Below are 25,864 nucleotides of genomic sequence, written 5' to 3'. Positions count from 1 at the left end.
TCCCACATGCTTTGAATTCAGGAGGGTGCATATGATCCGTCTATCTCTGTGAAGCAGCTGAAGCATCATCAGGTCATTGGGTATCTTTCAAGTCAGGAAAGAGGGCAGAGTTGGAGGCAGAGTGTAATCTTTTTCCAGATACCGTGACATAGTCTCCAAGTGAGAAGTGAAACTATCTCTAGTTATGTTTGATTCAGAAACCAAATTAGTAAACATGAAACTCCAGAATCATCAAATTACTGGGTTTGTGAAAACCTGAAGCATCAGCTGAGCATTAGTCCTATTTGATCACCCCCTCTTTATTCCATTTAAAAGTTTTCATCTTTATTTATCTTCATTTTGCACTCTACTGTTCATTGATTCCCTCTTTTAATCCTGGACGCCCTGCCTGCTGTATTCAGCAGACTCTTCCTTCTCTCAGATCTAGAGGAGTCTAAGCTGATTTCCTGTGGTTCAGTTCTCAACCACTTAAAAGAAAGGTTGCAGCTTTTTCTTTTGTAGTCAGGTGGGTTTGATTGTTTAAAACAAGCTTTCTTTCAAAGAATCTCAACAGACTACACAAAAGCTTAATCTTCGTATCTGTATATAGACTAAAATAAGACCTGGGGTGCACCATCCGAGATGCTTGTTCTTTGACTTTCAAAGACATTTTAAAGCTCCTTTTTGTCTCCTTTTCTGCCTGAAAAATTAAATTCTAGTGTTTTTAGTGAACAATATATTAATCTGAATCTTGCATGCATATTTTGGATTGGTCTTTTCTCTTTCTTCTAAAACGGCATTTAGCATTGCAATTTTTATTTCTTCTACTGCTAAATCTGAGTCCCTTTCCTCCAGTGTTTATTCACCCTGCTTCATTGCCTTTCTTGGTTCACCCATTTGTAATGCCTTTTCCTTAATCACTTTGAAATCCACCGTGTTTTCTCCTGTTAGCGCACATCCTCCCTGGGGCACTAGCTGTAGCAAGTGGTGGACACATTTTGGGTACTCATGAGAACCTGCCATGGAGCTTTGTCCCTTCAGTTGGACGCCAATAATTTCTCCAGCCTGGGTCTCCAGGATCCTCCCCACAACTGCTCTTCCACAGCATCTCTTTTCCTCCCAGATACCAGATGAAGAACAAGGTAGACACTTCATATTTACCCTGAACATGGATATCTCTCCCTCATGGTGAATTTCAGCACCATTTTAAGAGACCTTGACCTTGCACAGCTATCCTCCAGTGGGAATTTTATCAGAAATTCTTTTATATCTCTTATAAAATTGCTAACATTCAACATGTTCCATGTCAGCCCTTCAATCCCTCAAAAGTGGTGGAGCAAAGGCCTATTGCCCTCATTCATTCGACAAACATTTGTTGAAAGCCTACCCGGGGACACACAGGAACATGTGGATGCCCTGGGGAGATGAATTGTTTGTTCCACATCCTCTTACTAGGGCCGAGGTTTTCAATTATTTGTATACCTTTTTCATTATGTTTAAAATGAGAGATTTATTACCTGCACTACACATTATATAGCTTTACAACTTAAATGTAATTGCCTCGCTATTGCAATTTTCTGAACCAGATCACTTCTGAGGAGGCATAGAAGACGGTTTTTAATTTAAATGATAAAATAAATCACATGTTCCTGGTAAACAGCAGTTATGCCATATATCAGGCACTTCCAGTATTTCAGCTCCCAGTGACTACAACTTCAGGCAACTGACTTAGTAGCTGGGTGGGGGTGGGCACTGTGTGTGCAGGGAAATGGCTGTTCCTTTCCTTGCAAGGAGAAGTCTGGGGTGTGTGCCATGCGTGTCCTCAACAAAGATAAATGGTGACAGTGAAGGCTTTTTTATATACTTTAGTGACAATGAGACCAATTTACAAGTTGCCAGTCTCAAGAAATCCAGCTTTACTGGCACATATATTTTATGTATTCCTGTGATATTCTAATACCCCGTTATGGATGCCCTAATAGGAACCTTTGGCAACCACCCAGTTGTCCTGCCCTTAATATACCAGGGATATTAAGGGAAAGCCAGATGCGCTCCATGCTCTGAAAGATCTCAACCCAATAAAAGAGGCAGCAGTGAAAACAGATTAGATGCACAAACTAGTAATCAGGCGATCAGAATATGTCTTCTGCTTAAATGATATTTTATAGCAGTAATCTATTTTATAATTCGGAGTTCAGCAAACTACAGCCGCTGCAAGCCTAGCCTCTCCTGTCCCTCGCTTTGGTAAGTAAAGTTTGACTGGAGCACAACCATCCTTGTCCATTTACATATTACACATTGTCTGTGGCTGCCTTTGCACTGTAATGGCAGAGTGGAATAGCTGCAGGAGACAGAATGGCCTGCAAAACCAAAATGTTATTATCTGGCCCTTTACAGAAAAAAGGTTTGTTGACCTCTGCAATAAAATATGCATGAACCTATTTCAAAGTGATGAGTTAAAATACTGTTGGCACTTAAAGCTTTCAACTCGAGAACTGCTTGGAGTATTTTCACAATTTCTGTGCAGTGTGGTCAAACCTAGAAACAATAATGAAATATGACCATCCTCACACTAGCAATAATAGAATACCATTAAGCATTATATAAATGCTTAGAATACTGCCTAGGTACTAATTCTGAATTTAGTGAGAAAATGTTCTTTGTATTTTCTTAGCAATGTCACAAGTCTGACATCCTATTAAGAAAAAAGAAAGCAAGAAAAACCAAATGTTGTTTTCTCTTTCTTCAACAGTCTCTCCCTGCAGTGGGATTTGAGAGTCTTACATTTACATTTTTCAAATCTAAATCTAGAAATCAACAAATTGAAACCATTTGTGTTGAAAGAAATTCTCCAGTAGAATACTTGACTGTGATTCATTAAAAAAAAAAAAAAAAACACCTTGGATTAAATGAACATCTCCTCATGGGATAGTCCCAATAAATATGATTGTGGCATACCTCATGATTTGCTTACATTTTTATTTTGCTACTGTGTTTGTGAGAATTTGCACTCTCCAGTCTAGTTGAACAACATGGACGAAGCGACTTAGGCAGTCCATTTCCTATCTGCAGAGTAGAAGCCCTTTATTTCATTTGTAGGACTGTGCCAAGAATTAATGAGATAAAACCTGAAAAACACTGAGCACTATGGTATAAATGTGAAAAATGTTTATTTTCTTTCTCTTTTTTTAATACAGTCTGTGATATTTGACCATTCTTTCATGTCATGCTTAATGCAAATGTTCCTGTCACCTTAAACATAGCAAAAGGACCACCCGAGTGAACCAGATGCTCACTGAATGGTTAAGCTGATTCCTTGTCTCTGAAAACCTTCATCTCTGTCATTACCTGATAATACCATTTCAAGTGATTAAAACGTAGGGATGCTCACTCTAGAGGGCTGATAATGTAATAATATTGTTAAAAGAAAGGCAATCAGAACTGTCTTTTATTGTTTCTATCACTTAAATCATCTGTAACTACATTGGAATACAGAACATTAACCTCCCAGAGTCAGCAGGTTTGGGGTTTCTATCTTTAAGGAAGAATGCAATGGTCTATCATGAAACCTCAGATTCTGGCATTCATCGTATTCTGATCTTGTTATTTTTCTAGAATTTCTTATGAACCAGCCTGGGAAATATTTACTTTTTAATTACAAGAAGAAAGAAATCTCTTCTGATAATTGGAGCTTCTTTAGTCTTGCTTTAGTCAACATTCTAATGCCTTTCTTTGTTTTCCACCTAATAACTTCAATCCCCTAGTTTACAAGCTTTCTGAGACACCCCACTGAGAACAGACTAAAAATCCAGTCTCCTGATCACAAGATCTGAGTTTAAAACCAAGCTGGTCTGTTCTGTGTTGTATTGTGTCTAACTCCTGTGTTTATTTCCTCAGTGCTAAAAATAGTACCTGGCATATAGTAGGTGCTCAATAAATATCTGTTAAATTTAACTAGTAACTATCGTATAAACGGAACTTCATCTGCAGCCATCCACTCTGTGGTCCCTAAATGTCTTCTGCCACTGGCGACCTTGGGGTTCTTTTCAGTACCATTGAAATCTTACCCACATTTACAAGGCCCTGCTCCATAAAACCTTTCCTGATCCTTCAGTAGCCAAGATGAATTTCTCCATTGAGTTTTCATAGCATTCCCTACTTCTTTTATAGTATTAAAGCAATCCATTCATTCTACAAGTATTTATTTGTTGTAAAATATTATTTATAAAATATGCAGTGAGCACCCATTCTGCAATATTCCAGCACTGAAGATACAGTGGTGAAAAGACTGATAAGGCCCTGTAGGTTTATATGCTGATGGTCATAATGATAACAGACAAATGTATAACATCAGGCAGTGATAGGGACTCTGAGAACAAAGGAGGGAAAGGATTGAAGAATGATGGATGGGCTTCTCTGAGCAAAAGGCACGTGAACAGAGACCTGGATTACACGAGGAAGTGTGCAAGGCCTTGTGCTAGGGGCTGAAAAGATAAAGACGTGAAGCATGCTCTTTGCTCTCATCAACATGAAGAAACTTACCTGCTAGGCGATAATTATTGCACACTAGTGTCGGAAAACTACAGCTAACACGACCTCTAGAGGAAAGCCATTCTAGCGCCTTGTTGCCTTGTTATTTGAGGTACTTCTGTGTTCCTTGCTATATTGTCAATTTGTCTAGGAAGGAATGACAGATTGTTCATCTTGGTGTCCGCCGGCGTTCTCGCGGTGCCTGGTGCCTTCCCGGCCCAGCAGACTGGTGGGCTTGGCCAGTGCCATCCTGAGCAGAACCTTCCCTGCAGAGCCTGCAGCTGGGGGAGGAGGCGCCTGGAGTTCCTTCCGGGCGTTCTCGGCAGAGGGAGCCGATTGCTCTCCCCTGTGAATTACTGTCCACACTGAGAACCCCGCAGCAGAGAGTCGGATGAGTAGGAGAGCTGCCAGAGCAGTGCGGGGAGGCTGGGCCCTCCGGCCGCCAGTGAGGTTCATCCTCTAGCTTTCTGTTTGAAAAACTTACTGTGATCACAGTGGAGATGAATGGGCGGAACTTGGAGAAAGTCGTACTCTTTTTCTCTCCATATATATATATATATATCCCAGTACCACACGGGGCAATTTGATTTATCCAGGTTGACAAAACCCTGCCTCTCTTTTTTTCCCAGGAAAAGAAGGAATTTTAATTGGAAACTAAATTCCAAAGTCTTCAGAAATCGTAACCCTTATTTGCAAGGCACGTTTACTGTCTGGGATAATAAGTTGGTTGGCCATTTAATAAAATGGTTAGCCATTTGTTGAAGCAGAAAGACAGCAAGTAAGAAAGAGCAAGTGCGTGATTTGTATACAGGTAGAAACATGGCATCATAGAGTGTTGGTACATGCAGTACAAATAGCTATTTTGAATCCCTAATCTTATTTGTTATACTATTTACATATGAGGTAATATCATCTTGCCTACACATAGTGTCTCACCTAATGATGAAACTAGTCTGGACTGGTCTAGATTTTGTGTCAGATAGCAGAAGTCATCTCAGAGCTGTGGCCATGATCCAGTGCAAGCTCACCAGGATTGCACATGAGAATGACCCGATTCTATAGAATTGAAAATCTGTTTCAGAGTCATAGGTAATCATTGCATGATAAAAAGTGCAACCTCGCTTCTCTCTCTAGCTCTATTCTTCCTCTGTACTTCCCCGTTTTCCTCCTGAATTGCTCCCCTGAGAGCTGCAAGGCACATCCTTTCATTATGCAGAGCCCTTTAGCTCCCTCCAGCTTCTGCTCGCAAACATTCAAACACAGCATGGGAGTGGCAGACTAAAGAGTAAAGAAACCTGGTTTTTGTTGTAACAAGTTCCTACATCTATGTAAACACATGACACTGTTTTAGTAGTGTTCCTATAAACATTAAGAAAAACAGTGTCTTCCATTGGGTCAAATGAACATCCTTATCTTATCAGCTTGGGGCCAGTGGCAAACTCATTATGTCAGCAGATTGGTAATGTATGCAGAAGCCACATAGAAATTGCCAGGGTTATAGGTGCTTAATATATGTTTATTCAGTGAATGAAAAATATGAATATGTGCCTGCATGCTGCTGCTGCTGCTGCTGCTGCTGCTAAGTCGCTTCAGTCGTGTCCGACTCTGTGCGACCCCATAGACGGCAGCCCACCAGGCTCCCCTGTCCCTGGGATTCTCCAGACAAGAACACTGGAGTGGGTTGCCAGTTCCTTCTCCAGTGCATGAAAGTGAGAAGTGAAAGTGAAGTCACTCAGTCGTGTCTGACTCTTCACGACCCCATGGACTGCAGCCTACCAGGCTCCTCCATCCATGGGGTTTTCCAGGCAAGAGTACTGGAGTGGGTTGCCATTGCCTTCTCCTATGCCTGCATAATTGGGTGCATAAATTAGGTGTTTATATGTGAGGAACTCTTTGAAGGAGTGAATAATATAGGAAGATGATCTGTGTGTTTTCAGAGATCTGAAATGAGGAAAGCTATTCTAACTATATGAGGAAAACTATCCTAACTCCATCATAGACTTATGCCTTGAGGTGCTTTCAGGAGTGCTAATGTATTTGCCTTATTCGGGTTCATCTCTCCCATTTAATTCTCGTGACTTATAGCATTGATGAGGTAATTACACAGGAGAGGTAATTACTGTTACTATGTACAACCTTGGCTTCACTAGAACCAAATTAGCAATCTACCAGATACTTGAAACAAATGGATATATGACTATTTAGATATACCTCTATGTTATTTGTATATATAACTACACATATATTTGGATTCTAGCAAAACTTAGATTCTATGGATATTTTTCACATCCATTCCAAAATTCCATCATGATAATTCTCCTACTCTTGCATTATTTTTTAAGTAATTAGAGAATTAAGCATTAGCTGACTGATAACTGACAAATTCTTTTGCTTTTTACTGATGCTGGAGTAGAGCACACAGAGATTTGGTTTATGACTAGTGGATTGGGATTGAGGGCAGTAGGGACTGGGCAGTAGGGTTGACCCCATGTATGAAAATCAGCAATCCTATTCACAATATCATGGCGTATGGCTCTGATCTAGGTCGGTTATTTCCTTTTAGCTAAAATGGCTGATATGGTGAAAAGAAGTATGGCAGAAGATATTGTGGGATTAAGGAAATAGGCAGGTCATAGAGCTTTGATTCTTGGTTGATGCAACAAATGTTATTCATAAAGTAGCTGGAATTGAAGGAATAAAACCAAGTTCTGAGTAGGAGGAAACTAAATGAGACTAGGGTTCTCGATAAGAAAACTTCAGTTCTGACAAGGAAATGGAATTCGAATTCAGAACCAAGAATGAGGCTGATTTTAACTGTCTGAATCTTTATGTAGAGATTTGTAGAAACACTACTGTCCAGTGATGGTGAGGATGTCCTGTGAAGAAAGAACAGACTAATTGTATACCTGGCATGCTAATGGAGATGAACTTATTAACATATTTCTAGGTTCATCCACACTGTTGCTGAATTAGTACTTAGTTGGTTGTGATGAGATAGACAAGGAATGACACATTCATAACCATTTTGGAGTAGTTTAGGGTCTTAAACATAGTCTGTGGAATCTATGTATAAGGACTTGTGGTTATGTTTAATGGAATTTTCAAAATGTGAAACATATGGTCATAAATGCTAGAGTATAAGATGACTCATTTATAGTAATGCCATTTCATGAATGCATTAAACAATTTTATTGTCTTACATTCAAAAGCAATAGAATGATCTTAAAGTACAAAATGGAGAATTTATGTCTATAACTTTTCTGCTTTTTGTGGCATTCACTGCAGAAAAGTTGGAAAATTCAAAACTGTAAAGAAATGGATTTTGTGGAACTGTAATGCTATCACTTCAAGATGATAATAGCATTATGGTATTTTCTCAGTATTTCTTTTGTGTGTTATTATATAGCTGTTATATATTGTTAAACATTTTTTTCTAATCTAATTTTTATACTGAACATTGTATCAGGCATTTTCCAGTAGTATTAAAATATCTGCAAAATCTTACTAATTTTATTGGCTACAGAACTATCCCTTCATATAGGCAAAGCCTTATGTTAACTCAACCATTTCTACAGTGTCAACCATTTAGGTGGTTTTCAGTTTGTCATTATTATACATAACTTAATGAACATGTTTGGCCACATAATTTTTAAAACTTCTGATTACTGTATCCTTAAGGTCAATTCCTAGATCCAGAATTATTTTTATTGAAAAAAAGAAAAAGATAAACCTTTTCTGAGGTTCTTGGAATATACACTGAGAACTTGCCTTCTGAAGACGTTGTAATAATGTATATACCAATCAATAGTATAGAAAAATGCTCATCTCTTTGTGCTATTGCCACAACTTAAGATTATTCCAATTTTTCATTATTGGCTAGTTAAATGGGAAAAAATTATATTTTGTTATTGTTTTGATTTTTACTTATTTGATTATTAGTGAGTTTGAACACTTTTTATATATTTTAATCATTTAAGTACCACTTTTTGTCACTTTTCTGTTAACTTTGCTCAGCCGTCAATTGTTAGAGAAATGGCCCATGAACAGAGAAAAAGTACTACTAATTCTCATTGTTGCTAGTAGTTGTGTTCTATAAAGTTGCAGCAAACAATAAATTAGCAAATACTGAACCTCTGCGCCTAGGAAATATAGGGTTAGGTTTCTGGGAGCCTGTGGTCATGTTTTCATCCACCGGTCAATATATACTTTGTTTAGTGTGTTTCTGTTTCAAGGTAGTAGTGGCAATGTGAGTTGCTGAGTTGTGTCTGATTCTGCGGCTGCATGGACTGTAGCCCACCAGGCTTTTCTTTCCCAGCCAAGAATACTACAATGGGTTGCCATTCCTTTCTCTGGGAGAATCTTCTCAACCCAGGGATTGAACCCGAGTTTCCTGCGTTGCAGGCAGATTCTTTACCATCTGAACTACCAGGGAAGCTTACTTAATTTTTATTCTTGATTGATTAACATTAAACTCATAGTCAACAGCACAGTGACTCATGCCCATACAAAGCTTATCTAGCACATCACAGCCTTGCACTTAGGGACACTGGACATTTCAGCACTATGCTTGGGGCCATTTCAAACAGCAAACTGACCAACAAAAAGCCCCAAAGTGCATCTCCTGTGACACTGAACATACCACGCGAAGGATGCTGGTTTACATTAGGAGAGCTGAAACAGATTCAAGCAGTCAGCTTGTTCAGCCTCAGCTGAGAACGTGAGGCTACTCAGAGTTTGCACTGCTCTGGGCATGTCTGTGAATGATCATGAAAGTACCATAAGTATTGATTGGAGGTTACAAATAAGTTTCAACAAGAAGGCGAATTCACAAATCCAGAATCTATGAATAATGAGGAATCACTGTATCTTCATTATCTTAGAGATCTGGCCCCAGGTTAATGGTGATAAATATGGGTGGGTAAAGAAATGAATGCACAGATAAATGTAAATCAATTCTTGTTGAAGGTAAAAGAAAAGTGTTACTTAAATCCTGTAATTTTGAAGTATAGACAGGATTTGCAGTAAGCACGACGCAGAAGGAGCAAAACTAAGAACAGTGAAGGATGTATGCTGACACCTGAGGAGAACGAGCCGAAGAGGGAAATGCAGAGGGCACCAGCATGAAGCCAGACGGAGTAGAACATGCATCTCATCGACCAGCTTGTGACCTTGGATGAGAACCACTCTGGGCCTTTATTTTCTCCTCCATAAAATCAAGATTAAAATATCTTCCTTAGACTAAACCTCACTTGGGGAACCTTTTGTCTCTTATTCAGACAACCCTAGGACCTTGTGTAATTCCCAAAATATATATGTCAGCTATGTCAGGTGTATATATATATATATGTCAGATACTCAATGACAGAAATGTACCAAAAATGAAAAAAAAAAGTATTTAAAGTCCAAAATATTGCAGATGATAATTGCAGCCATGAAATTAAAAGACGCTTACTCCTTGGAAGGAAAGTTATGACCAACCTAGACAGCATATTAAAAAGCAGACATTACTTTGCCAACAAAGGTCCATCTAGTCAAGGCTATGGTTTTTCCAGTGGTCATGTATGGATGTGAGAGTTGGACTGTGAAGAAGGCTGAGCACTGAAGAATTGATGCTTTTGAACTGTGGTGTTGGAGAAGACTCTTGAGAGTCCCTTGGACTGCAAGGAGATCCAACCAGTCCATCTTAAAGGACATCAGTCCTGGGTGTTCATTGGAAGGACTGATGCTGAAGCTGAAACTCCAATACTTTGGCCACCTGAGGTGAAGAGCTGACTCTTTTGAAAAGACCCTGATGCTGGGAAAAATTGAAGGCAAGAGGAGAAGGGGATGACAGAGGATGAGATGGTTGGATGGCATCACCGACTCGATGGACATAGGTTTGGGTAGACTCTGGGAGTTGGTGATGGACAGGGAGGCCTGGCGTACTGTGGTTCATGGGGTCGCAAAGAGTAGGACACGACTGAGCTACTGAACTGAACTGAAAATGCAGAACAGAACATTTTCATTGTGAAACACTTGTCATATGGGACTAGTCCCTGCCAATGAATAGTTAACACATATTGATCTCTCCATTTCACATTCTCTACTGCTCTATATAAATGATTTATGTCAATTCAAATTAGATGAATGATTATTGATTTCTTTATTTTTATTTAACAAACACTTGCATAGTACTTCCTGGTGGCTCAGATGGTAAAGCGTCTGTCTACAATGCAGGAGACCTGGGTTCGAGCCCTGGGTTGGGAAGATCCCCTGGAGAAGGAAATGGCAATCCACTCCAGTACTATTGCCTGGAAAATCCCATGGACAGAGGAGCCTGGTAGGCTACAGTCTGTGGGGTCGCAAAGAGTCGGACATGACTGAGCGACTTCACTTTCACTTTGCATAGTACTTACTATGCACCAAGCTTTGTTTAATGCTTAACAAATATCAATTTGTTTAATCCTTGTAACAACACTATACAGTGGGATTTATTACTAAAACTATTTTATATTAATACATGAGTCATAGAGGGAGTAAATAGCTTGTCCAAGGTCATACCACAAGCAAATGGCAGACACAGGATTTGAACTAAGTGTTTTGTCTTCAGAGTTCATGTTTATAACCTCTACTCTGTCACAACAGCCCTAGGAAATTTGAGATAAAGAAGCAGGGGTTAAGTCACTGCCCTAAGTTAGCAATGAGCCTACTGGTGTGTCTGACTTTAAAGCCTGTGTCATTAAGATTTATAGCTCCAGGCCACTAGCATTCTGGTAATCAAAAGGCAGAGGCTTACAACAGTTTACTACCTATGTTGCTTCTAACTGCTTCTAAAACAAAAGCAGCTTGCTTTCTCTCTTCCTGTTTTCTTAATAATGAAGCTAGATTTTCATTGCTATAATTCTAGTTGTTTTTTTTTTCTGAGTCCTGAAAGCTGATTTTCATGGAACATGAAAGTGAAAGTCGCTAAGTTGTGTCCGACTCTTTGCGACCACATGGACTATACAGTCCATGGAATTCTCCAGGTTGGAATACTGGAGTGGGTAGCCTTTCCTTTCTCCAGGGGATCTTCTCAACCCACAGATCGAACCCAGGTCTCCCCCATTGCAGGCTGATTCTTTACCAGCTGAGCCACAAGGGAAGCCCATACCTTGGCATAAGCCCTCTTTATTTTTATGGATGCCAATCCTTGACTAAAGTCTGATCTGACAAACATACTTACGTCATGGAACATAAGAAGGGAGAAAAAAGAGTCAGCCCATTCCAGAACTAAGAATGGGCAGGAGATTGTTAAGATGAACAGCTTGAGCCTTGGACTGATGCTGTCTGCATTCACATCAGGCCGCTCTGCTACCAGCTGTGAGGTTTTGGTAAATCGCTTCACCTCTCTGGACCTCAGTTTCATTTATAAAATTGAACAGTCTACCTATTCTAACAATGCTTGTATTGGTATGAAGATTCAATAAATTAATACCTATGAAGCACTTAGAAAGGCCTTGGCACGTGGTCAACACACAAATAAAACTTCATCAATAGAAGCAACATTTTAAAATTACCCAATTATCATTACTAGTTTTACAGCTTCACCACTGGTGTACTAGTAAGTTTTCAAACTTTGTGATTACACACCTCTACCATTAAAACTGGCCTATGTGCAAATATCCTTACTTTATGTATAGATCGTCAAAATATGTAGCAGTAGTTTGTAGTAATAGATTGCATGAAACTTTAAACTAGATCACAGCAATGATTTACCAAGTCTTGGTTTATCTTTTCCTAATGCCCCTAAGCTGCCCCTGGATTCTTGTACCCAGACCTCTCCTCCCCGAAGAGTTCTGTGCTCAAAGCTGCATATGGCCTTTTCTAGTCTCTCTCAGTTTCAATGGCTTGCTGTAGAAGAGAGGGTAACTTCTTCTGTCGAAGGAAAGTAATTATATCCATTACCATCTGGGAACAATAATAGTCCCTTAACTCTCTCAAGATTATTCAAGTACTCAAAAAACATCCTGTGTTATCCCTACTGAATCCTTGATCAAAGACCCGAAGTCCGGGGCGTCAAGGCAGGGTCGACCTCAAATTGATTCTGCTTCTCACTTTTTTCCTTATGCCATCTCCCAGCACCGATTCCCTTTGGTGAGCGAATTGGTCCCTGGCAGGGGCTGGAGATGAATGCTTTGCTTGTGAAAGTCACTTAAAAGTTGAATTTAGAGTGCTGGCTTCAGCATCACTTATACAAAAATTGGAATAATCCAGAGAAGATTAGCCTGGTCCCTGCTCAAGGATGACATGCAAATTTGTGAAGTGTTCCAGACTTTTTTGACACATGTACACTACTCTGTATGAAATGAGGGCAGGAGGAGAAGGGGGTGACAGAGATGAGATGGTTGGATGACATCACTGATTCAATGGACATGAGTTTGAGCAAACTCAGGGAGATAGTGAAGGACAGGGAAGCCTGGCGTACTACAGCTCATAGGATCGCAGAATCAGATAGGACTTAGTAACAGACAACAACAACATATAAAATAGATAACTAATGAGAACCTACTGTTTAGTGCAGGAAACTCTACTCAGTGGTGTGTGGTGACCTAAATGGGAAAGAAATCCAAAGAGGAGTGGATATATGTGTATATATGTATATAATTGATTCACTTTGCTGTACAGCAGAAGCTAACACAACATTGTAAAGAAACCATACTCCAATAAAAACATTTTTTTAACTGAAAAGAAAACCTTAGACTTAGAGATATCACAGACCATATATGCATGAGAGGAGGTCAGGGAACTCGTTAGTGGCGAATGCTGAGAACCAGGGATCCAAGGTTGAGTTCACTCCAGATGTAAAAGAAGCATAGAAATCATTGAGAAGTGATGCTCTTGAAGATAGAGGGGGTTGAATCCTACTTTTATGAAACTCAGTATTCTCATTCTGCTCATTTTTTTCTCTTCCATCCCAAGGAATAGAAAATCCTAAAATATAGAAGGAAAAGAAACCTTTTTATACCTTTGTTCTCCTTCATAGCCCAAAGTCACATTTAGCTTTGGAAAAAATATTTCCTGTAACAACCTATATGTCATATGAGTAGCATAGAAAGGGAAAACATAGATCCCAGAAGGGGGACTGTTTCTATACATCCTGAGGTACCTGAGAGTATATGCGGATGCACACAGTTGACCACCCCCATATTCGTGGATTCTGCATCTGCAGATTCAACCAACAAATGATTCAAAATATTCAGAAAAAAATTCCAGAAAGTTTAAAAAGAGAAACATGAATTTGCTGTGCTCTGGCAACTATTTACATAATATTTACATTATATTTGCAATAATCTACATAGTATTTACATTGTGATGCTGGGAAAGATTGAGGGCAGGAAGAGAAGGGGACAACATAGGATGAGATGGTTGGATAGCATCACTGACTCAATGGGCATGAGTTTGAGCAAATTCCGAGAGAGTGAAGGACAGAGAAACTTGGCATGCTGCAGTCCGTGGGGTTGCAGAGTCAAACACGACTTAGCAACTGAACAACAAGGCCTTATAAGAAATCTTGAGTTCATTTAAAGTATACAGGAGGATGTACATAGGTTATGTGCAAATATGATATTACTTTACTTAAGGGACTTGAGTATCTATGGACTTTGGTTCCATGGGGGTTCTGGAGCCAATTTCCCATGGATACCAATGGACACCTTTATCCCCCTATTTACCCTATAGATGTGATATCAAATCATAACCGGGTCCACTACTGGGAACTGCCAAATACATTCCCAAGAACTTTGGGCTGATTCTCTCCTTTGGCAAGATATTTTCAAAGGGAGATATCTGTGAGCTGCAAAGAGATCCTGGTAGCTCAGTGGGAAAGAATCTGCTTGCAGTGCAGCAACTCGAGTTCGATCCCTGGGTCAGGAAGATTCTGTGGAGTAGGAAATGGCAACCCACTCCAGTGTTCTCGCCTGAGAAATCCCATGGACAGGGGAGCCTGGTAGGCTACAGTCCATGGTGTTGCAAGAGTTGGACACAACTTAGCAACTAAACCACCACCACCCTGAAGGATGAGGTAATGTCTCCTTCCCAATGAACAACAGGCTTGTTTACTGCTTGCTAAGAAAAACAGTGGATTCCCAAACTCATTGTGCCTTTGGTACAATGCAAACGTACTGTGTGTGCAGCATCCATTTGGCTCCTCCACCTTGCCCCTGTAGAATCTGGTGAACAAGGAGTACCAACAGAAACAAGATGCTCGTTCTGCTTCTTGTACTGTGAATACTGAAATAGTTTGTTTCTGACCCAGAAACTCGTGTTTTTGCCCCCATCTGCGAAATATTAAGAGGACGACTCTTTAGCTGCAGAGTAAAATTGTCCCAGACAAGATAAATAGCTGCCTTCTCTCAAATTACATAGTAGCCTATATTGTATCAGTTCTGCCTGGCTCTCATATTTCAATAAAAATTCAGAATTCTCCTTGCTTGCTTCTGCAGTTTGTCTCAGGAACTCGACAACCATGGCTTTTACTTTCGTTTCTACCAACCACAAAAACAGGAAAATTAGATGTCATAGCACATGGCTGTATATCATAAAATTCCATAGGAAATTAATGAATCTTGTGTGATATGATTTTATTTTTACAGGATAGTCATGACTCTAAGGCAAAGATAATAATTTAAATACCAAGAGACAGAAGTGTTTTGTAGATCTATCACTAGTGAACTGCTAAAGGCAAAAATTTTAGTCTTGTTTTTGCTAGAGGTCAGGACCAATTAGTGATGTTTTATCAGCAGGATTTCTCTTTCAAAACTGTTTTATAATGTTCAGGTAACTCCCCTACTTGCTTTTTAGAGATGGATTTATCAGCTCATTATTAATGGATTATTTAGAGGTTTATTATGGTGCCAGGGTTTTTGTTTTTATGTCTGATCTATTGAAATGGAAAATATAGCATATTTCAAATGGTTTGTAATACAAAAATTGTGTGTACCCTGAAGCCATGAAGGCAAGGTGTCCTCTCTTCAGTATATTATGTTTTTTATTGAAGAGTACCTTCAGAAAATAAAGTGACTAGAAACTAAGAAGGAAGGAAGACACTGACCACGAGGCTTCAGGGGAAAACTGTCAAATGCCATCATATCATTTAAAATTAAGGAAAGTGTATTCAGGAGACGTATACGTTTACATACTTACCTCATAGCTCAGTTATTGATTCATCTCATTTGGTTACACAAACATTTATCAAGTGAGTCCTCAGTGCCTGGCTGTGTGCTGTCCCCTGAGGGCTCTTTAGGGAGCAAAATTACCTCCTTGCCCACCGGGTGTTTACCAGGCAGTGGAGGAGAAACACACCCTCATATTATCTATACCAAGTCAGGGGTGTTCTGGAAATGTGTAGAAAGGGCACAAACCACATATTAGGGATTCTATGAAAGGCTTCTTAAAGTTGACATTTGAGCTGAATCTCAACTGATTTTTCTATTAGTAGTAGATATGGAGCGGTAATTTTATGCCAAACATGATGCTTTAAGCAGTTTCCTTATTTGTAGCTTTTAAAAGTGTCTGAGAGGATTATGAGAAGTTGAAGCATATGCTCAATCAACAAAAAACTATTTTTGGAGAAAAATCATGAACTTTTTCTTTTGTTTTTCTTTCCTTCTTTTTGATGTTTACAACCCTCCCAAGTCTTTCGTTGACAGCCAGGAAACAGAAGGTACCACAGTAACCCCAGCTGCCCCACTCCCAGCTGCCTTCCCAGACTCCGTTTTAATCCCAACTCTGCAGCCCTAGATCTCTTTTTTAAATTTAGAATGTCTGACATATGGAGCCAGTAATACAGCATTGATGAATTTCTTCCTTTTATGTTTTTTTTAATGATTTTGATTTTTGTTTGGGGTGAGTATAGCAAAGGCTTTTTACGTTAAGGATATAAAAAAGAAATGTGCTTTCCGATTTCCTCATTCTTAGCAAAGTTCAAGTGCATTACCTTTGACCCCGTCCTCTCCAGAATGACTTGATCTTAGTTGCTCTTGTTATTTTTGAGGATTTTGTTTCATTTTGTTCTTGTTGTTGTTCAGTGATGCTCTGACCTGGATTATCATGATATATTAGGCTTGATGGGCCTGCATTGTTGAGCCAGATGAGATACAGTGTGGGGAAGTCGTTGAGCAGGTGGGAAGTGCTGTTTAATTCTTCTAACAGGGGAGGCTCATGGTGGTACTGAGAAAATGTAAAAAGCAGCAAAACAGGTTAGTAGAGCCAAAGAATAGCAAATATCTCCTTCTGTTATTGTGTGAGCATTTTAATCAAATGGCCTGCCTCATGCAGCTTTATTTTGCATTGAGATATTCCATGTCCCCCAAATATTTCTCAGATGGTGGTAATGAATTGCATTGCCCTCTCAGTTGTAAGAGCGCGGGTATTCTGCTGCGGAGCCATATGGTTCCCATTTATTTTAATGTGTCTTTGACATCAGGAGAATTGCTGAGACAGCAGAGGAAAGTGCTTACAACTTGGACTGCAGCCAGAGCTGCGAATATTTATGTTTAGTGACAACTACCTTTTTTTCCCGGTAAAAAACGATATGGTCCTAAGATGGTATACATGTTGAGATTTTAATAAAATGAGAGTTTATGTATTTTGGAAATATCTGTTACTTTAATAGCAGTGAAATGTATTTCTTAAGTATGTAGTTTTAGGGTTTAATTGCACATATGAGAGATTAAAGAAACAAGCTGGGAAGTAGGTGGTATTTATTTTCTCACTGATAATAAAGGAACACACTTTTTGTTTGGTTTAACAGCATCACCAAGATAGTAGTCTGCGTATGTAATGCTTTCCATCTGTGATTCTTAAGGTTTTTTACAAAGGTAATATTTCTGATAATACTCCTGAGGTAAACATAATTCTGAAAATACTAACGGAGGGATTGAAAAATGCAGGTGCCCCTTAATTTTATCTGTATAATGGAAATCAGCAAATTTAGAATTCAGATTTTGAATTAAGTACATTATCTAACAATTTATTATTTTCCGAGTATGAGGATAGGATAATACTTTCTCTAATTAATTAGTGATATGGTATGCTTACAATAAAGAAGCATTCTTTAAAAAATGAGATGACAAAGACCTCAGTAATAATCAATGTTCCATATATAAATGTTAATATCATCTCTGTAGAAATCTTAGATTCTCTGGAAAATTATTAGGTTATCTAAAGGAAAATACATACTGTTAACAGAGAAAAGTGGTGATAACATTGATCAGTTTCTGTGAAATTGTTCTCACTAGAGATAAAGTCAGATGGCCAGTTGAATATATAGAACAGGGAAAAAATTTCTGAACTTTCAGTTGTTTGAGACAGAACTGAACAGAATGCAGGTTCTAAATTTAGCAAAACACTTTAATATTATATTGTCTTTCAATATCTTGCTAAAGGATTTTAATATATAAACTTTATTTAAGTGATATGTTATATAAACACACTATTTATCATATAAAGACCAGAAGGAAGACTTCATTTCAAATATAGAATTAGAATCCCAAGATTCATGATACCTAGGACTATAAATTTGATGGATGAATTGATGAAAAAGGAAAATTAGAGTGAAACTTGGTTGATCGTTCAGTTAATGGTACTATTTTAATCAATGGTTTAATCTAAATTTGTTTTAGTTTAACAGTTCACTATTCCCAGTATTAATTGCATTTGATGTTGATGGATAGGGCTTTCTGCGTCACACTGCATTTTCAATGGGCATCAATTTAATATAAGCAGTGAAAGGGTTAGTGCTAAGTCATCTATAAAGATTAAAGATAAGGGAGAACATGATTTCTTTTTAAAATTTTTGTTCTTTCAATTAAAAAAACTATATTGGAGTATAGTTAATTTACAGTGTTGTATTAGTTACAGGTGTGCAGCAAAGTGAATTAGTTATAAACTTATATCAATTGTTTTTCAGATTTTTTTCCCCGTATAGGTTATTACAGAATACTGAGTAGAATTCCCTGTGCTATACAGTAGGTCCTTATTCATTTCTTTCAGTTTTTTAATTTCAAATTTATAACTTCAAAATACAGCATTTATTCCTTTTGTTCTAATAAGTATGAGAATAAAATGACCCCCTCCCTATTTTTTAGATAACTCACAAGAATTAGGGGGAAAGTGCAGAGGGCACTTTTAATAAATTCAAATGTATGAATAAAAAAGAGCTAGTTCTGAGAAATGACCACTCTTTGTGAGTTAATCATCATAATTATTTATGACATCAAAGCTGGAAGGTCGAAGTTCTCAATTTTTATTTGCAGCTTTCTAAATATATATCAAAATCCTGGACAATAAACTTTATTTTTTTTTCAAGCAGAGAATTGCAAGTAGATGATTCCACTATTAAACCACCCTCTCTAATGTCAAATTCAGCTTGCAGTGTGCTGAGCGGCCTGGGCTGTAGCTGTCAAGAGACTGGGGAGAGAGCTGCCTCCCTGCACGGATCTCCAGCTTGCTTGTGTGGACGTAGCTGACAGACTGAAAAGATGACGACGTGACGCGCATGCTCATTATCCAAAACAAAGCGTTGGTCGTCCAGCCTGAAGGGGCAACTTTTTATATTATTTCTGTTTTCTTGTTAAATTTTTTGCTTAAATGCGTATGCAGTATTTATACGTCTTGATAGAAAATTTACTATCACATAGTCTTATGAGAGAGGGTTTTTTCTTCTGTTTTGTTTTTGTAAAACTAACGATTTAAACAAAAGGGTTTCATCTTGAGTTATTTCCACTCAGAAGCTTCAATGCACCAAAGACGTTATTAGTCTTCAGAGTAATCCATTGTGAATATTTTCAACCTGTTATTAGGATGGAAAATACTTAGGGCTAAATGGTTAAACTACCTAATCTTGTCTGTAAATTATAAACCTATTTCTCTTCTACAGGACTGACATCAGAATGCTGACTGGTTCTTATGTATGTTTATCATACTTTATATTCTCCAGTCGGTTTGCCCCGTTACTAGAACATAAATTGGTTGGTTGGTTGGTTGGAGACGGGGAAGAATGGCATTTAGGGGCTGGAGAGACAGATGTGCTGCAGTTTGAAAAGCAGTTAGAGCTATCATTCATACTACAGGGAACCAGAAACAAACTGGGACTTGATATCTCAAGCATCACTTCAAGTGGGAGCTACTCTTCCTTGATTTTTATTTTTGAATGCTGCTTTCATAGAAATAAGGGCATAGTAAAAGAAAAAGTCCCTAATTGGATGGGTCCTGACGTTTTCCTACATTTACCGACTCTGTCTCCATTCTGATGGCCTTTTGGGAAATGCAAAGCACTTCAATTCCAAAACACTGGGAATATCCCAGTATTGTCTCTAACAGATCCAGTGTTTGGAAAAGTCTTTCTTTCATGATTGTTTTTGCACATGGTATATCTTTCATGAAGTGAAAGTGTTATTCGCTCAGTCCTGTCCGACTTTTTGTGACCCCATGGACTGTAGCCCACCAGGCTCCTCTGTCATTGGAATTCTCCAGGTAAGAATACTGGAGTGGGTTGCCATGCCTCCTCCAGGGGATCTCCCCAATCCAGGGATTGAACCCTTGACTCCTGCATCACAGGCAGATTCTTTACTGCTTGAGCCACCAAGGAGGCCCTATATCTTTCATCACTGAATATAAAATAACATCCTGAGTATAGCATACTATTGATTTGGCCACCACTTTTTTTTATATACTTCAGGTAATTTGAATTCTGTTCACAGTTGGAAGGAAAATACTCCCAAATAGTCTTTACTTTCATTTGCCTCTCATTTATCCATGCCTTAAGACATTTCCTTTTATTAGTCTTTTGGAATTGTTCCCACTTGAAAGATTTATTGCTTCCCTAAATACCTTACTTGAGCAAAATAACCAAACAAACAAACAAAAAACCCCACAAAAATAAACCCCACAAAAATACAACTGTGGTAAGTAGATTTGAGAAACTTGAGAATGTGACATAAAAGAATGAAAGGGAACAATTAGAACAAGGAAGAATTACTTTTGACAGAAAACTTGCTTCATTTTCAAAGGAACTACTCCTATTTTGCTTGGTTGCTGGATTCATTTCATGCCTTACCTGTGATTAAGCTCTGAGACCATGTGTGGGACACCATGATCAAGAGGGGCCGATCTTGACAATTGTGTCAAGCTGGAGAAGATGTGAAAATATGATCACGGGAGATTTGTAGAAGTCTCTTGGATAGATTGAGGACATATATTTTTTAAAATCTTAATAACTTTAACCATTGGAAGTTGATTTAATATCTAAGCTGTTATTGTTAATTCTATGCAAAATATTTTCTGATGACAATGGGGTTTTTGTTTGAAAGTTAGGTTTCATGACTTCATAACTGATATGATCTTGATTTGTTCTTTAAAAGGTGAGAAACAACATACTTTCAGAGACCCTGATTAACTTGGCCTGTATAATTTAAGAAAACAAGTTTTTATTACCCAGGATTTACCTAGATAAACTAATTTCAACAATCTCACTTTGCTTCTACTAAATTCCACCCCACTCCTACAACAAAGAAAAATAAACTCAATATTGACTTACAAATCATCTGGTATTTTCCTTTTGAATATACTGGATAGGAGAAAGAAGTATACTATTAACTTCATCAGACCCAAATGATAAAATTATTATTTTCCACAATTTTCCCCTTGTTTAACATCAGACTGGACCAAAAACTCTCAACCTCCATGTGGCAACTTCAGAGCCAAAATACATAGTTCTGTTTACTGCTGTCTGCCTTTCCACCTCTATCTGGACTTTGCTGATAGTTGTTGACACTAAAAGAGCCAAATGTGCATTAAGAGAGTAACTGAATTACTCCTCAAGCACTGGCCCCAGAATGATTGCGCTATAGTGGAATCAATGATCCAGAATCTTGTCTTCAGTTTTATAGACTCAGACACACGATGGTCTCTGTGCATACAGAGAGGGCAATCTCAGATGCAGTGACACACACATTCACAAACGTCTGAAGTATAAACCAGAAAGCAAATTTGATTATTTTCAGCAAGAAATAGAATTGACAGTCAATCAGATAGTCTTGTTGACTTTTGAAGTTATATTCCAATGTGAATGAACAGGTTGGTTTATGCGTGTCGAAATGGAGCAAGGTGGGTTGCATTTTCTTAGAGCCTGATGTGAGGCAGCTTTGATGTCTTAATATACTCATCTTCTGTGTAGGATCAGAATATTCACTTAGCTTTGGCTTCCATTTTTTAAACATGTATTTTATTGAAGTATTGCTGATTTACAATGCTGTGTTTATTTCTGCTATATAACAAAGTGATTCAGTTATACATAAATATATTCTTTTTCATATTATTTTGCATTATGGTTTATCACAGGATATTGAATATAGCTCCCTCTGCTATATAGTAGGACTTTTGTTGTTTATTCATTCTATATATAATAGTTTGCATCTGCTAATCCCAAATGGCTTCCATTTTTAATCCACTCTGAGCATGAACTCTTTATATAAATGTATGGTATAACTTATTTTATTTTATCTACTTACTTTCTAACCCTGGCATCGTGAATTAATTTCTCAACTCTCTTCTTCATTCATTTTTAAAAGCATTTTAAAGATGAGTAGCTTCTGCAGATAGCTAATGCTGGTTACTCTATGCTGTTTATTCCTTTAATTTACAAGGATCAATATTATCTCCATAATCTGTGATGATTGTACAGCAATACCAGTACACCCTGATGTGCTAGCCATAATGGTGGTCCCAAGAGCCGTGTCCTGGTTGGGACAAATAATACTGCTGCACTTAGACACTTCTGCTGCAGGATGGTAACTGAATGAGATAAAAGAAGAGGAGCTGGAAGGCAGCAAAAAATTAGCATTGCATATGAAAACAGACTAGTTATTTTTCAAAGCAGTAATGAACGCCACCTTCTCCATTTTTTTTTTCTTGCTCTTGACCTTGCAGTAATAAAATGAACCCTGAACTCTGTAGAGACACAACGTTGAGTTCAATTATCTTGTAAAGGGCACAGATTACTAGGTAGGTGTAGCATCGAGGTTTCAGATTCCCTATGGCAGATGTGCTGGGTGGATTTCATCTGTTTTTCTCAGGTTTGAAAAACAGACTCTTTTTTGATAACTTCATTCTGTGATTGTTAGTCAAATTGGTTCTGGAGGCAAGAGACAGCCCACAAGGGCCTATTCTAGGGCTCCAGTTCAATCATCAGAAGAGAGAGACATGAGTGCCTCTTAAGTTTAGGAAAGCCACATTTAAAATATTCCTCATGAGGCTAATCTTACAACATCTCAAAGGCTTCCTTTAAAATGTATTCTATAGGCTTTTTGATCATATTTCTATAGTGCTACTTATAATATGCAAATGCTGAAACAAGTATAGGCACGTTTGAATTATAAGCTGTAGTGGATAGGAAAAAGCATAAGTCCACGTGCACTGTGACAGTGTTAGAAATGCCAAGAGCCCAGGTGAAGGGGTTCTACTCTCTGCCGCTGTTGTCTTTTTCCAAGCCTTGGAAAATCATCTCTTAACAGTTTTCTGGGGAAAGTATAATATGGCCTTTTGTGAAAGGATGGTACAGTAAATTCATCCAAAAGGTGGAATTCTTTTATTATCTAAAAATGCAGGTACAAAATCTCAATAAAAATTTCTAAAGGAGACTCATGTAGAGTACTATGAATTATCTAAAAGACAAGTAAGGAAACTATCAGATGTGTGTATAATAATTATTTTAAATGAGTACATTAAAATATTTTTATTTTATTTGTAAATTATGGCCTTGAAAGATAGTATTTTCAGGGCATCATTCTTATGATATGAAGAGCAAATTAAGTTCAAGATTATCACCCAAAAAGCAGAGGCTCTAGCCTGCTGTAAGGTGGTGACGGATGAGGTTGTCGGATCAGGTAGCAAATTACTGGGCAGATGGTTGAATTTTGCTTTCTATGGTGAAATCTTTTACATTTTGACAGATTCTTCTTTGTTCTGAGATGATTTAAACCTACAGTTATGAAGCAGATCAGAGCTTTTAAATCTAAGTTGAAAATTGTCACTACTGCCAGGAGTACAAGTATGTTGCCGTGAACATGTACATAGATAACTAGAAAAGATAAATGGAAAAATTACATACACGCTAGAAGCATTTGCTCCCTGGCAATCTCTTCTGGAGAAGTAAAGCATTGATGAGGAGGAAAAGTTGAGATAGCTAAATTCTTGCCCAAATGTCTTATTTCCTTTACTCTGTTTGAGTCTATTTATTATGAGTTTCTCATCACTGGAAATGAAAGCTCCATGTGGGCAGGGATCACAGATGTCTTTTCCACCAATATATCCAATCATTTAGAAAGTGCCTGGGAAAACTACTGGTTTATATTTATTAAATATATAAATCCTCAAAATGATATGTATCACAGCAACTTCTCTATTTGGCTTGAAGGTCTTATAAGGAGAAAATGAGACAACTGAACCTGGAAGTTCATTCTATTCCCTTAGAAGCATCAGTTCAGTTCAGTCGCTCAGTCGTGTCCGACTCCCTGCGACCCCATGAACTGCAGCACTCCAGGCCTCCCTGTCCATCACCAACTCCTGGAGTTCACTCAGATTCATGTCCATCGAGTCCGTGATGCCATCCAGCCATTCCATCCTCTGTTGTCCCCTTCTCCTCCTGCCCCCAATCCCTCCCAGCATCAGAATCTTTTCCAATGAGTCAATTCTTCGCATGAGGTGGCCAAAGTACCAGAGTCTTAGCTTTAGCATCATTCCTTCCAAAGAAGTCCCAGGGTTGATCTCCTTCAGAATGGACTTGTTGGATCTCCTTGCAGTCCATGGGACTCTCAAGAGTCTTCTCCAACACCACAGTTCAAAAGCATCAATTCTTCGGCACTCAGCCTTCTTCACAGTCCAACTCTCACACCCATACATGACCACTGGAAAAACCATAGCCTTGACTAGACGGACCTTTGTTGGCAAAGTAATGTCCCTGCTTTTATATGCTATCTAGGTTGGTCATAACTTTTCTTCCAAAGAGTAAACGTCTTTTAATTTCATGGCTGCAATCACCATCTGCAGTGATTTTGGAGCCCAAAAAAATAAAGTCTGACACTGTTTCCACTGTTTCCCCATCTATTTCCCACAAAGTGATGGGACCGGATGCCATGACCTTCGTTTTCTGAATGTTGAGCTTTAAGCCAACTTTTTCACTCTCCTCTTTCACTTTCATCAAGAGGCTTTTTAGTTCCTCTTCACTTTGCCATATGGGTGGTGTCATCTGCATATCTGAGGTTATTGATATTTCTCCTGGCAATCTTGATTCCAGCTTGTGTTTCTTCCAGTCCAGCATTTCTCATGATGTACTCTGCATATAAGTTAAATAAGCAGGGTGACAATATACAGCCTTAACATACTCCTTTTCCTATTTGGAGCCAGTCTGTTGTTCCATGTCCAGTTCTAACTGTTGCTTCCTGACCTGCATACAGATTTCTCAAGAGGCAGGTCAGGTGGTCTGGTATTCCCATCTCTTGAAGAATTTTCCACAGTTTATTGTGATCCACACAGTCAAAGGCTTTGGCATAGTCAATAAAGCAGAAATAGATGTTTTTCTGGAACTCTCTTTCAATGATCCAGCGGATGTTGGCAATTTGATCTCTGGTTCCTCTGACATTTCTAAAACCAGCTTGAACATCTGGAAGTTCACAGTTCACGTATCGCTGAAGCCTGTCTTGGAGAATTTTGAGCACTACTTTACTAGCGTATAAAATGAGTGCAGCTGTGTGGTAGTTTGAGCATTCTTTGGCATTGCCTTTCTTTGGGATTGGAATGAAAACTGACCTTTTCCAGTCCTGTGGCCACTGCTGTTTTCCAACAGTGCTGGCATATTAAGTGCAGTACTTTCACAGCATCATCTTTCAGGATTTGAAATAGCTGAACTGGAATTCCATCACCTCCACTAGCTTTGTTCATAGTGATGCTATCTTAGGCCCACTTGACTTCACATTCCAGGATGTCTGACTCTAGGTGAAGCATATTTTTATATAAATCCAAAGTGCTCCTGTAGTTACTTTTCTTTCATTGTTTATACAGTCTTACAAATAAAAATCATCTTTGGAGTCTGCAGCAGTTGACATCTCCCAGAAGTAGTGTGGCACCAAATCTTAGCCTTGTTCATTTTCCTTTGCTTGATCCCAGCTTTCTACAGTGACCTGATGGCTAAAAGACTGGGTTCTAGAATAATGAAGCCCATTTTCACTGCTAGTTATATGACCTTGGCCACGTCATTTAACCTTTTGTGGATTGTTTTCCTCAGAATGGAGGCTTGGATTATTCTAACTCAAGCAGTCATAAGAATAAAATGAGATAATTC

The 25,864-nt window shown here is 38.5% G+C and overlaps 1 protein-coding gene and 1 non-coding gene across 2 annotated transcripts in view; both read left to right on the top strand.

Moving 5' to 3' along the window:
- The window catches only part of CSRNP3 (cysteine and serine rich nuclear protein 3), a 76,966-nt gene that overhangs the window by 30,721 nt on the left and 20,381 nt on the right, over nt 1–25,864 (top strand). The gene's annotated exons all lie outside the window — the stretch shown is intronic.
- LOC128043991 (U6 spliceosomal RNA) lies at nt 12,698–12,804 on the top strand. Its single transcript, XR_008198988.1, has one exon. It is a non-coding gene; the product is annotated as a U6 spliceosomal RNA (small nuclear RNA).

The sequence above is a fragment of the Budorcas taxicolor genome, chromosome 2 (genome assembly GCF_023091745.1).
Source record: "Budorcas taxicolor isolate Tak-1 chromosome 2, Takin1.1, whole genome shotgun sequence".
Classification (NCBI taxonomy): domain Eukaryota; kingdom Metazoa; phylum Chordata; class Mammalia; order Artiodactyla; family Bovidae; genus Budorcas; species Budorcas taxicolor.
The sequence above is the reverse complement of the archived record's forward strand: the minus strand, read 5'-3'. Positions and strand labels throughout refer to the sequence as shown.